This window comes from Sorex araneus, chromosome 10 (genome assembly GCF_027595985.1).
Source record: "Sorex araneus isolate mSorAra2 chromosome 10, mSorAra2.pri, whole genome shotgun sequence".
Lineage (NCBI taxonomy): Eukaryota > Metazoa > Chordata > Mammalia > Eulipotyphla > Soricidae > Sorex > Sorex araneus.
Window position 1 is genome coordinate 67,799,859 of NC_073311.1, and position 10,304 is coordinate 67,810,162.

Here is a 10,304-nt window from a genome sequence, read left to right on the forward strand (position 1 = left end):
AAAAACAGTCAACCCCATAAGAAAATGGGGTGATGAAATGAATAGAAACTTTCTCAAAGAAGAAATTCAAATGGCCAAAATGCACATGAAAAAATGCTTTTCATCACTAATTATCAGAGAGATGCAGATCAAAACAACAAGATAATCATCTCATGTCACAGAGACTGACACACATCCAAAAGAACAAAAGCAATCAGTCAGTGTTGGTGTGGATGTGGGGAGGAAGGGACTCTCCTTCATTCTTGGTGGGAATGACAACTGGTCCAGCCTTTCTGAAAAACAATATAGACGTTTCTCAAAAAACTAGAAATTGAGCTCCCATTTTACCCAGCAATACCATTTCTGGGAATATATCCTGTGTGCCCAAAAGCACACAGCAGAAACACCATCTGCACTCCTATGTTCATTGCAGCACTATTCACAATAGCCAGAATCTGGAAACCACCTGAGTGCCCAAGAACAGAGAAATGGATAAAGAAACTATGGCACATTTACACAATGGAATACTATGCAGCTGTCAGGAAAAATGAAGTCATGAAATTTGGCTATAAATGAATGGACTTGGAGAGTATCATGCTGAGTGAAATGAGTCAGAAGGAAAGGGACAGGTATAGAATGACTGCATTCATTTGTGGTATATAATATATATGTGTGTATATTATCCTCGCTACACGTTCGGACAGGCCTCATGCATGAAGGTACCGGCAGAGGAAGCCAGGTGTGTGGAATCCCATCAACGGCCAACATCCAGAGAGAGACTTAAAAGCAAGCTCTCAGAAGCGATATCTTTAGCCTACTTCTCCCTCTGGGAGAAATGGCAATCTTCTGAGAGTTTCCTGCCCCCCATGGTGTATTCATATGCAAAATTCAGTAACAAGTTGGGTCTCATTCCCCAGACCCTGAAAGAGCCCCCAGTGCGACATCATTGGGAGGGTCGAGTGGAGATAGACTTCTAAGATCTCAGGGAAAGGACGAAATGAGATGTTACTGAGCCTGCCCGAGAAATCGGTGATTAACGGGATATTGTGATATTGTGATTATGACATATAATGAAGAATCATATCCATGGCTAGGGAAAACTGGGGTTACGAGGACTGGTCAGTGGTTGGAACTAACCGCAAGTGGTGTGGGGCTGAGTGTAGGTAAGATAAAAAACCAGTATGACAATAATAGCTGGGAATGACCCTGCTGGTCAAGATCTGAGGGTAAAAAGTAGGTAAGGGGTATTCTTGATAACCTTTCAGCATCAATATTGCAAACCACAATGCCCAAAAGAGAGAGAGAGAGAGAGAGAGAGAGAGAGAGAGAGAGAGAGAGAGAGAGAGAGAGAGAGAGAGAGCGCCCCTGCCACAGAGGCAGGCTGGGGGGGTTGGGAGGTGATGGGAGGGAACCCAGGGACATTGGTGCTGGGAAATGTGCACTGGTGTAGGGATGAGTACTGGAAACTGTATGACTGAAATCCAATCATGAACAGCTTTTGGAAGGGTCTATCTCGCAATGATTCAATAAAAAAGTTAAAAAAAACAAAGATTTATCTTAACAAAAACATTATTTGAGAAAATATTTTAATTTTAAAACTACTGAAATCTATAATAATCACTGTCAACCATGTATGGATCAATCATTTTAACAAAAACTCAGCTTATTGATATTTTGGTTTTGGGGCCACACACAGTGGTGCAAGGCATGACCCTATCCACCATTCTATCTCTCCAGAATTTTAGTTGTTTTATTTGTTAAGGATCAATTACCTCCCAACCAATCCGTTATGTGGGGAAAATGCTTGCACCAGGGATACTCGTGGTAAGAGATACCAAACGGAAGGCTCCGGGAAGCATCCGTGTTCAGAAGTGACGTGAGGGGACAGAGTGGAGGAGATGGCAGACTCCACAGCTCACTGCAGGTATCTGGGCTGAGTGCAGAGACATGAGAACTGCACGGTGTGGGGCTTGGCACAGACTGTCATCAGTCCCAGATTCTCCAGGCACTTCTTGGGCAACAGAGGTAAAGAGGAAAGGGGTAGACTCCCTCTGAAGGCTGCCGTCTCCCTCTTCGTCCCACTTCACATCAGTCACCTGCATCAATATCTTTTCACAAAGATTTGCCAACTAACAGAAAAAAATTTTATCATACAACTGAAGAAAATTTTCTCCATTCTGGGAAGTTTCCCAGGCCCTGTACCATTGTTGGTAGTAGTAGTTCAGCATCTGGATACTTACTAACTGCTTCATTTTATTTATTTATTTTAGTTTAGAATTTAACGAGTAACATTGGAATAGAATGTAATTGTTCGTGTATTTTAGGGCTACAGTGTTATCTCACCATACCACCTTCCTGAGTTCAGAAGCTTTAATTTGATGCCATCTCCGTTGTTCCTTCATATACTTCTAGGCACATAGAATTTTCTGGCATCTCAACTTTCTTGGGGAGACAGACACAAGAGATCAATTTTCTTCCTAGTCATGGGGAATATATGCAGAGATTGCTCTCCCCTAGGTATCCTCTGTCCTGAATTTCCGGTAATCTGCATATGTCTACCTGAGGTAGTCTTGTCCAGAGGAAATGGGTTTTCGCCTTTGGGACGTGGCAGCTGGTGGTCTCAGAAAAGTTCTCTGTATCTGGTATGTACAGATGACATGAGGGGTCAGAATGGAGGAGATAGCAGAGACCCCACAACTCACTGCAGGTATCTGGGCTGAATGCAGCAGACAAAGTGGTTGGACAGTCTCCAGCATGAGCCTTTGAGAATGAGTTTGTGGAGAGGAAGGTTGATTCAAGCTGAAAAAAGTCAAACAACAACAAAATAACTGGGTAGTCTTTCAGGAAAAACAACAGTGTGATATCCGGAGATAGGACTTGAGCTTGAACCTAAAAATCCCTCAGTGATACAAAAGAGGTAGAAGGTGATCCTAAAGACCAGAGCTGTCTAACACCTCTCCGTGGAGAGAAGCCAGCATTCCCATTCCGCCTGCAGGTTCAGTTGGAACTCCACACTATGGCAATGTAATTGCCACTCTCCCATCCTGCTCAGAACCTGACAGCATTCTTGTTCTCTCTGAAAAATCGCCATCCTAAAGTGTGCACCAGCATTATCAGTTTCTTCCCACTAAACACTAGTAGAATTTGGGGAAGTCAAATTGGAGGTGATATAGTGTTGGTGTGGATATGGGGAAAAATGGAACCCTCATCCACTGATGGTGGGAATGTTGAGCATCCCAGTCTCTTTGAAAACAATCGACATGTCTCAAAACACCAGGAATTGAGCTTCCATATGGCCCAATAATATCACTTTGTGGTATCTATTCAAAGGCCTAAAAACTCTATTTCAAACACACATTTTTTTCGCCTTTGTTTATTGCAGCACTATTCACAATAGCCCAAATCTAGAAATAACACAAATGTCCAAGAACAAATTATTAGATAAAGAAACTGTGATATACATACACAGTATAATTCTACTCAACTATGATAAAAGAAAAAGTCATGCAATTTTCAGCATGGATGGGTTGGAAGAGTATCATGCTGAGTTTAGTTGGGAAAGTATGTATATGTCTTTTACTGTATTTGGGATATGAATAAGCCATGGGGAGCTTGCAAGGCTCTCCCGTGTGGGCAATAGACTCTTGGTAGCTTGTCAGGTTCTCCAAGAAGGAGAACAGGCTGTTAGATGTTGCGCGGCCGCTTTGCAGCCGTGTGCTTCTGGAAGCTTGGCCTTATAGTCTCTGGATGTTGGCCATTGGTGGGATTACATGGTGCCGGGGGCAGTTTGTGAGTGTGGCTGCCAAGCTACTGGGAAATGGGTCTGGATGGAGAAGGCTCAGTCCCAATCCGAGCAGGCTTGGAGCTCTCAGCCCCTGGTCCCACACACCTGGGTTCCTCTGCTGGTCCCTTCATGCGTGAGGCTCATCCGAACATGTGGAGAGTGGCCTTGAGCATGGCTGTTGCTGAGTTCTGGAAGTATAATTAACTGTATAAAATGATTATGTATCTAATGTTGGGTGTTGTTAAAAATAATTATGTCAATTGAAATAAAATTTCATCCAATTTTTAAATTTTACTTTTATTCAGACTTAAATCTTTTGGACTGGAGTGATAGCACAGTGGGTAGTGTGTTTGCCTTGCACGCGGCCAACCTGGGTTCAATTCCCAGCATCCTATATGGTCCCCTGAACACCGCCAGGGGTAATTCCTGAGTGCAGAGCCAGGAGTGACCCCTGTGCATCACCGGGTGTGACCCAAAAAGCAAAAAAAAAGAAAAAAAAACCAAACGGACTTAAATCTTTGGCATGACTCTTATAAAAATTTAATTTGTAGCTGCTTTCCATTATATTTCCAATATATTAGGTATCGTGTGTGTGTATAAAACTTCTTGTTTCGCAATCCAAATAGATATTGTTTAAGATTTTCTGTGCTTCCTTCTGGTAGAACTTTATTAAAACAACAAACCACCTGGCCAGCATTGAGGGTGGTGGCATTGTTCTTCCACCTGCTGACCTTTCCTCCGGCACCCTACCACTAATTGCACAGACACTTAAACCACATCCTTTAAACCAAGAAGGAAACATTGTTCTTTTTGATGGATATGCTTTTTAGCTGTGGACAGTTTTTATGTAGTGTATATCTTTGCATTATGAAGTGGGTTATCCATTTGATTTACTATGGCAGAACAGTTAAGTATTTGATTTCCTTGTGGAAAAAGAAAAAGCTAACAGGAATATCTTTTCTGGGTTTTGGATCATACCCAACAATGCTCAGATCACTACTGGCTCTGTGCTCAGGGATTACTCCTGGGGGCATCAGGGGATCATACCCCAGTCATCTGTGTGCAAGGCAAGTACCCTATCCACTGTACTGTCACTCCAGACCACAAATAAGAATTTCTAAAGCAAAGGAATCTGGAATCTGTATCTTTAGGAAAAAAACAACAATTTTCTTTTGGAGAATCCTATCTAATATTTTCTAAATTGTTAAAATTATTTTCCTATAAAATGTTTTTTCTCTCATCATGAATACCATTCACAGATATTTTGAAATTTTAGAAGATGAAAATGAATAGCAGTGCAGTGATGTTCTACAAAGTGTTGAAGAGGCTAAGAGATGCCAGAATGAAACAACAGTTGTAACTCATGATTGTTGATTTAGCCACTTCATCATGAAAAATATTAAAAATTATTTTCTACTTTCCTTCAATTTGTTATTGTTGCAACAACGAGGGGTTGCATACACTTGGTTGTGGCACTGTGGGTCATAGTTACAAGTGTCTGGGTTACATTCTGCACCGGGGATTGTACCTGTAGCCTCACACCAATCTAGGGGCACTGACACTGAGCTCTCCTGGGTCCCTGAGAAGGGTTACCAAAAACTTATAGAAAAGGCATAAATAGGGGCTGAAGTGATATCACAGTGGGTAGGGCGTTTGCCTTGTATGCAGCCAACCCGGGTTTGATTCCCAGCATCCCATATGGTCCCCTGAGCACCACCAGGGGTAATTCCTGAGTGAAGAGTCAGGAGTGACCTCTGTGCATCGCCGGGTGTGAACTAAAAAGCAAAAAGAAAAAAAGAAAAGGCATAAATATAATATATTATACTCACATTTTATCAGAATCCCCCAATTCCATTATAAACCAAATTTTATCTATGATTATTAATATTGAAACTCAAAGGCTTTAGGACACATTAAAATTGACTTTTTCACTCATGGGAAAGCTGGTAAAACAAGACCAAATAGCACAGCTGGCAAAGCAGGTTCCTTATCATAACTGATGAATCTGGGCTAGAGGATCCAAATGGCGACTGCCTGCTCTAATCTACCAGTGTTTCCTAGCCTTAGTGAGTATGCCCATTCTATCTATCTTGAATTAAATATCAATGAATTAAATCTCAATCTGCAGTAGAAAAATGTATTTATGACTTTTGTTGTTGCTATTATTATTTAATGTGATCTTTGTAATGTAAACTTTATTTTACAGCCAAATAGAACTATTTATTAAATCATTCAGTATTTATTGAGTTGCACTTTTCTATGTGCTGAGACTCAATAATGAACAACATCAATGCCTTAATTGAAGCTACTTATGGTACTGAAGACAGAGAAAAAGCATAAGTTCAAGAGGAAATGAACTGCAGATTGTGAGTGCGATGGCAACAGGAAGGGGGGCTCTGAGAGGGTGCTGCTGGTGAGATGGAGCGGGGCCGAGGTGACTGCCGCTGGGAGCAAAGCCTTACCGTGCTGAGAAAATGCCCCAGTGGGAGAATCAGCAACGGCATCAACATAAAAAAATAACTAAGATACAAATTAAAATACAATTAATTTTGATATTAAAGTGCTACTTTCCCCCACCATCTAAAAGTTTCAAGGAAACCTTGGGCCAAAACGACTCTGAGGGAGGAAACAATGGGCATGTGTGTGGAAACAGTTCCGGTCTCCCAGAGCCAAAACTCACTCCTATCAGCTCCTAAATACTCTCCTCCTCTCCGACCTCCTACACATCTCTGAGCCCACTCTCAAGCTTATGCTGCAATAGCTGTGCTAGAAATGGAGCTCTCTAGGACCAAATCTTCACAATGAAGTCAAAAAAGAAAAGAGACTGTCGTGTAGGGCAGTGTTAATGTGAGTTATAATTCCCAAATGGGAATATTCAAATGGGAATATTGATGTATATCATTTTTCATATTGAAGAAAAGTCCCCAAGGTACAGTCTTCACTTGAGAAGGTTGCCAAAACTTTCAGAGCTTGGTTTTAGAACATGACTTGTTTATGTCCTCCTCCTCCACACTAGGATTCAATGTTTTCTCTGTGAAATTGTGTCTGTTGTTGCCCACTATACAAATTCTTGTCCTCTATAGAAAATCTCAACTTCAAAAATACAAGGCCTTCAACACATTACCTCAATTAGGAAAAGGCACTTTAAATATTTATATCTGTCCAGAGAGATAGTATAATGGATAGGGCATTTGTCTTGCATGCAGCCAGCCTGGGTTCAATCCCTGGCATCCCATATGGACTTCTGAGCACAGGCAAGAGTCATCCCTGAGCACACAGCCAGGAGCAATCTCTGAGCACTGCAGGGTGTGGTCCAAAAACCAAAAGAAAAAAATTATATCTATTGAATTCTGTTTTCTCTTCAAATGAGCAAGTACATGAGGGAGAATTAGTAGGGTTGTTACACCCATACCATCAGGATGTAGCCCTCTGCTGAGGCCTGCGAGAAGTCAGACACATTGTTTCCTTTATAAAAATCAAGAAATGAGTGGATAAAGGGAAAAGGAAGGGATATCTGCTCACATTCTTCACCCCCTCCTCCCTGGAATTCTTCTGCTCTCCTGGAGGTCTGATTTATGTCTGACACTTGTGTAATCTCCAAGCCTGCTCGGATCAGGAATGGGCCTCTTCTACCCAGATCCCCTGTTTTCCAGTAGTTTGGCAGTCACACCCACAAACTCCCCCTGACACTGTGAAATCTCGTCAATGGCCAAGATCCAGGAACTATAAAACAAAACTCCCGGAAGAGAGCGACACAGAATCTTCTGCCCCCATGCCAGGCTGTCTTCACCAGGGCCCCCTCGGAGGGGTTGGGTTGAGTTTCCCTCCCCACCCCAGGCAGAGCCTGGCAGTTAAAAACCTCCAGAACCCAGCCACAGCCATGCTCAAGGCCACTCTCTACACGCTTGGACAAGCCTCACCCATGAAGGAACCAACAGAGGAACCCAGGTATGTGGGACCCGTGGCTGAGATCTCCAAGTCCGCTCAGGTTGGGACTGGTCCTCCTCCACCCAGATCCCCTGTCTTCCAGTAGCTTGGCGGTCACACCCAAAAACTCCCCCTGGCACTGTATAATCTCATCAATGGCCAAGATCCAGAGACTATAAAACAAAGCTCCTGGAAGAGAGCGACACATTTTTTCCTGGAGCGTGTGACCTCTTTATTTTTATTTTTATTTTTATTTATTTATTTTTTCCCCCGCATGGCAGAGCTTGACAAGCTACCTGTGACGTATTTGATATGCCAAAAAAAGTAACAACAACATGCTCTTCATGTTCCTGGAGTGAGCAGATGCCATTTGGCTACACTAGCACATGACAGGGACAAATGAAGACATTACTGGCACCCGCTCAAGCAAATGAATGAACAGCAAGATGACAGTGATCCAGTGATATTTGTATAATCATGAAATAAATAAATATGTGGGCTCTCTCTCCACATGTGTTCAGTGGCCAGGCTGTTTTCCCACCTCGGATGGTCGATGGCAATGGATGAAAGAAGGAGAAAATGGGGCCAGGCTGTTTGGTGGTCAATTGCCATTTATTCTTCCTCTGCCTCCTTCCAGTCTCACTCTCTGCCCATATTCCTCCTCCTCCAGCCCACTCCACAACCTACTTACAGAGAACTATCACAGAGAGTTTGGGGTAGAAATTACACATAGTTGAGGTAGCACAATGAACATATGAAAGCCCTTCCTTCCTGGGAAGCTCTCTGAGACAGAGATCTCATTCTGATAGGAGATCTGCTCAAGGGCAGAATTTCATCTAAGGACATACTTCTTCTTTCCTTAGTCCATAACCACTTAAACAGCCACGTTAAATTTACTTCTTAATAATCTTTCTGGTCATTTTGCATAGACACCGTAAGAGATACATTTAGCTTAGAGGGTGGCTCTCCTGGAGGCATAGATCCCAGACTACAATACTCAGGCCAGATTAGTCCTTCCTAACCCCAGAAGGGTCCTTGTCCGGTCACTTCTCTTTGGGTCATGACAGAATTCATCCATGATCATGCTCTCATTATGTTTATGGCACTTAACCTGTCCCGTTTCGATGCCAGGGCACCTTACAGCTTGCCCTGGGTCCATCCAGTCCCGTCATTGGGACCCTGCCTTTGGGGTGCTAGGAACTAAGAGCAACTGAGGCTTAAGTAGAGAAAATATGAGAGATGCCCAGGAGTAAATACTGTTTGGAGTCAATTAACTCCCATTACAAAAGCATAGCATTAACTGTCTTCCTGTATCTATACAAAAAGGACACTGCTCTAAAGTAAACTAAGTAAACTACGTGAAAGGCCATAAGGGAAAGGGAAAAGGAATATTTCACTTACAAATGCAAAATTACAAAACTTGCAATTTTGTATTAAGGAGAAAAGCATGGAATGTTTGCTCACGTTCTTCAACCCCCTCATCACAGGATCTGTTAATTCAGATCCTTCGGAGGATCTGACCTTATAAATCACAGAGTCTGATTAGGGGAAATGAGTGATTAACAGGGGAAGCAAAGCACAAAGGAGTAGTTGAAGATGTAATCTGAGGGAGTGGGAGTGCTTCAGGAGCACTGGGATGGGTATTACTCAGTGAGCCTAAGCTCCTTTTGGCAGAGGAGAAAGCACAAACCAATGTTATCCTACAGACACTAGATTTTGGCCTTGGTTTGAAATAAGGAGTAGACAAGAATAGATGGCATCATCAAAATTCTGGACCTTGTGCCCAGAACCATAGTTTGCAAATACAGCATATACTTCACATGTTTGAATCCACTGGATACAATCCCTGGCACCAACAGTACTGGAGTTGGGCTTTCAAATTTTTAGGTATAATCGGCACAAAGGATACCACGAATTGCTAACCCTCCTTACTCCAGATCAGCACAGAACAGACTTTCTTCTCTTAGGCCTTAACTTGAACTTTCTCCCTTCATTCCCCTATAGTTGCATATGTATATGCATATGTGACATTTTCTACATAATTCCATTTTTGTACAAACAATTTTTATATGTCTTCTATTTATGTAACTGATTTTAGGGTTCAGGTTAAAATATGTATTATTAAGATAGTATAGCTATTGCTAGAATCATGGTGCATTTCTATGTCTCAGGACTTCTATACATAAATCTAAAATTATACCTATGTGATAGTTGCATCTTTCTCTAAGAAAATGCGTATTAATGTATCAGTGTGTAAAGTGTTCTTTGTTCCAAGGTAGGTTAATGTTTAAAATAAAATTTGTTGCCAAGGGAAAAACAATTACAATATTTAATCACAGTGTTTGAGTTTCTTGAGGTATTAAGACTTTTGTGATGATTGATGGGCTATAGATGAATGTGTATCATTGCATATTTGGTTTTTCAATCCTAGGGCTTTTAGTTCCCATCCTTGCTATTTGCACAGGGCGGCAAGAGAGATCTGGACTTGGTGTGAGATGGACCTGGTCCAGGATGGAAGATGTCATAGAATTAAGACACCAAACTGACTCAAGTGGGTTTCATCTTTGGCATACTGCAATATTTATCTTTGCTCTGTCATCAGTAAGCTGACCAC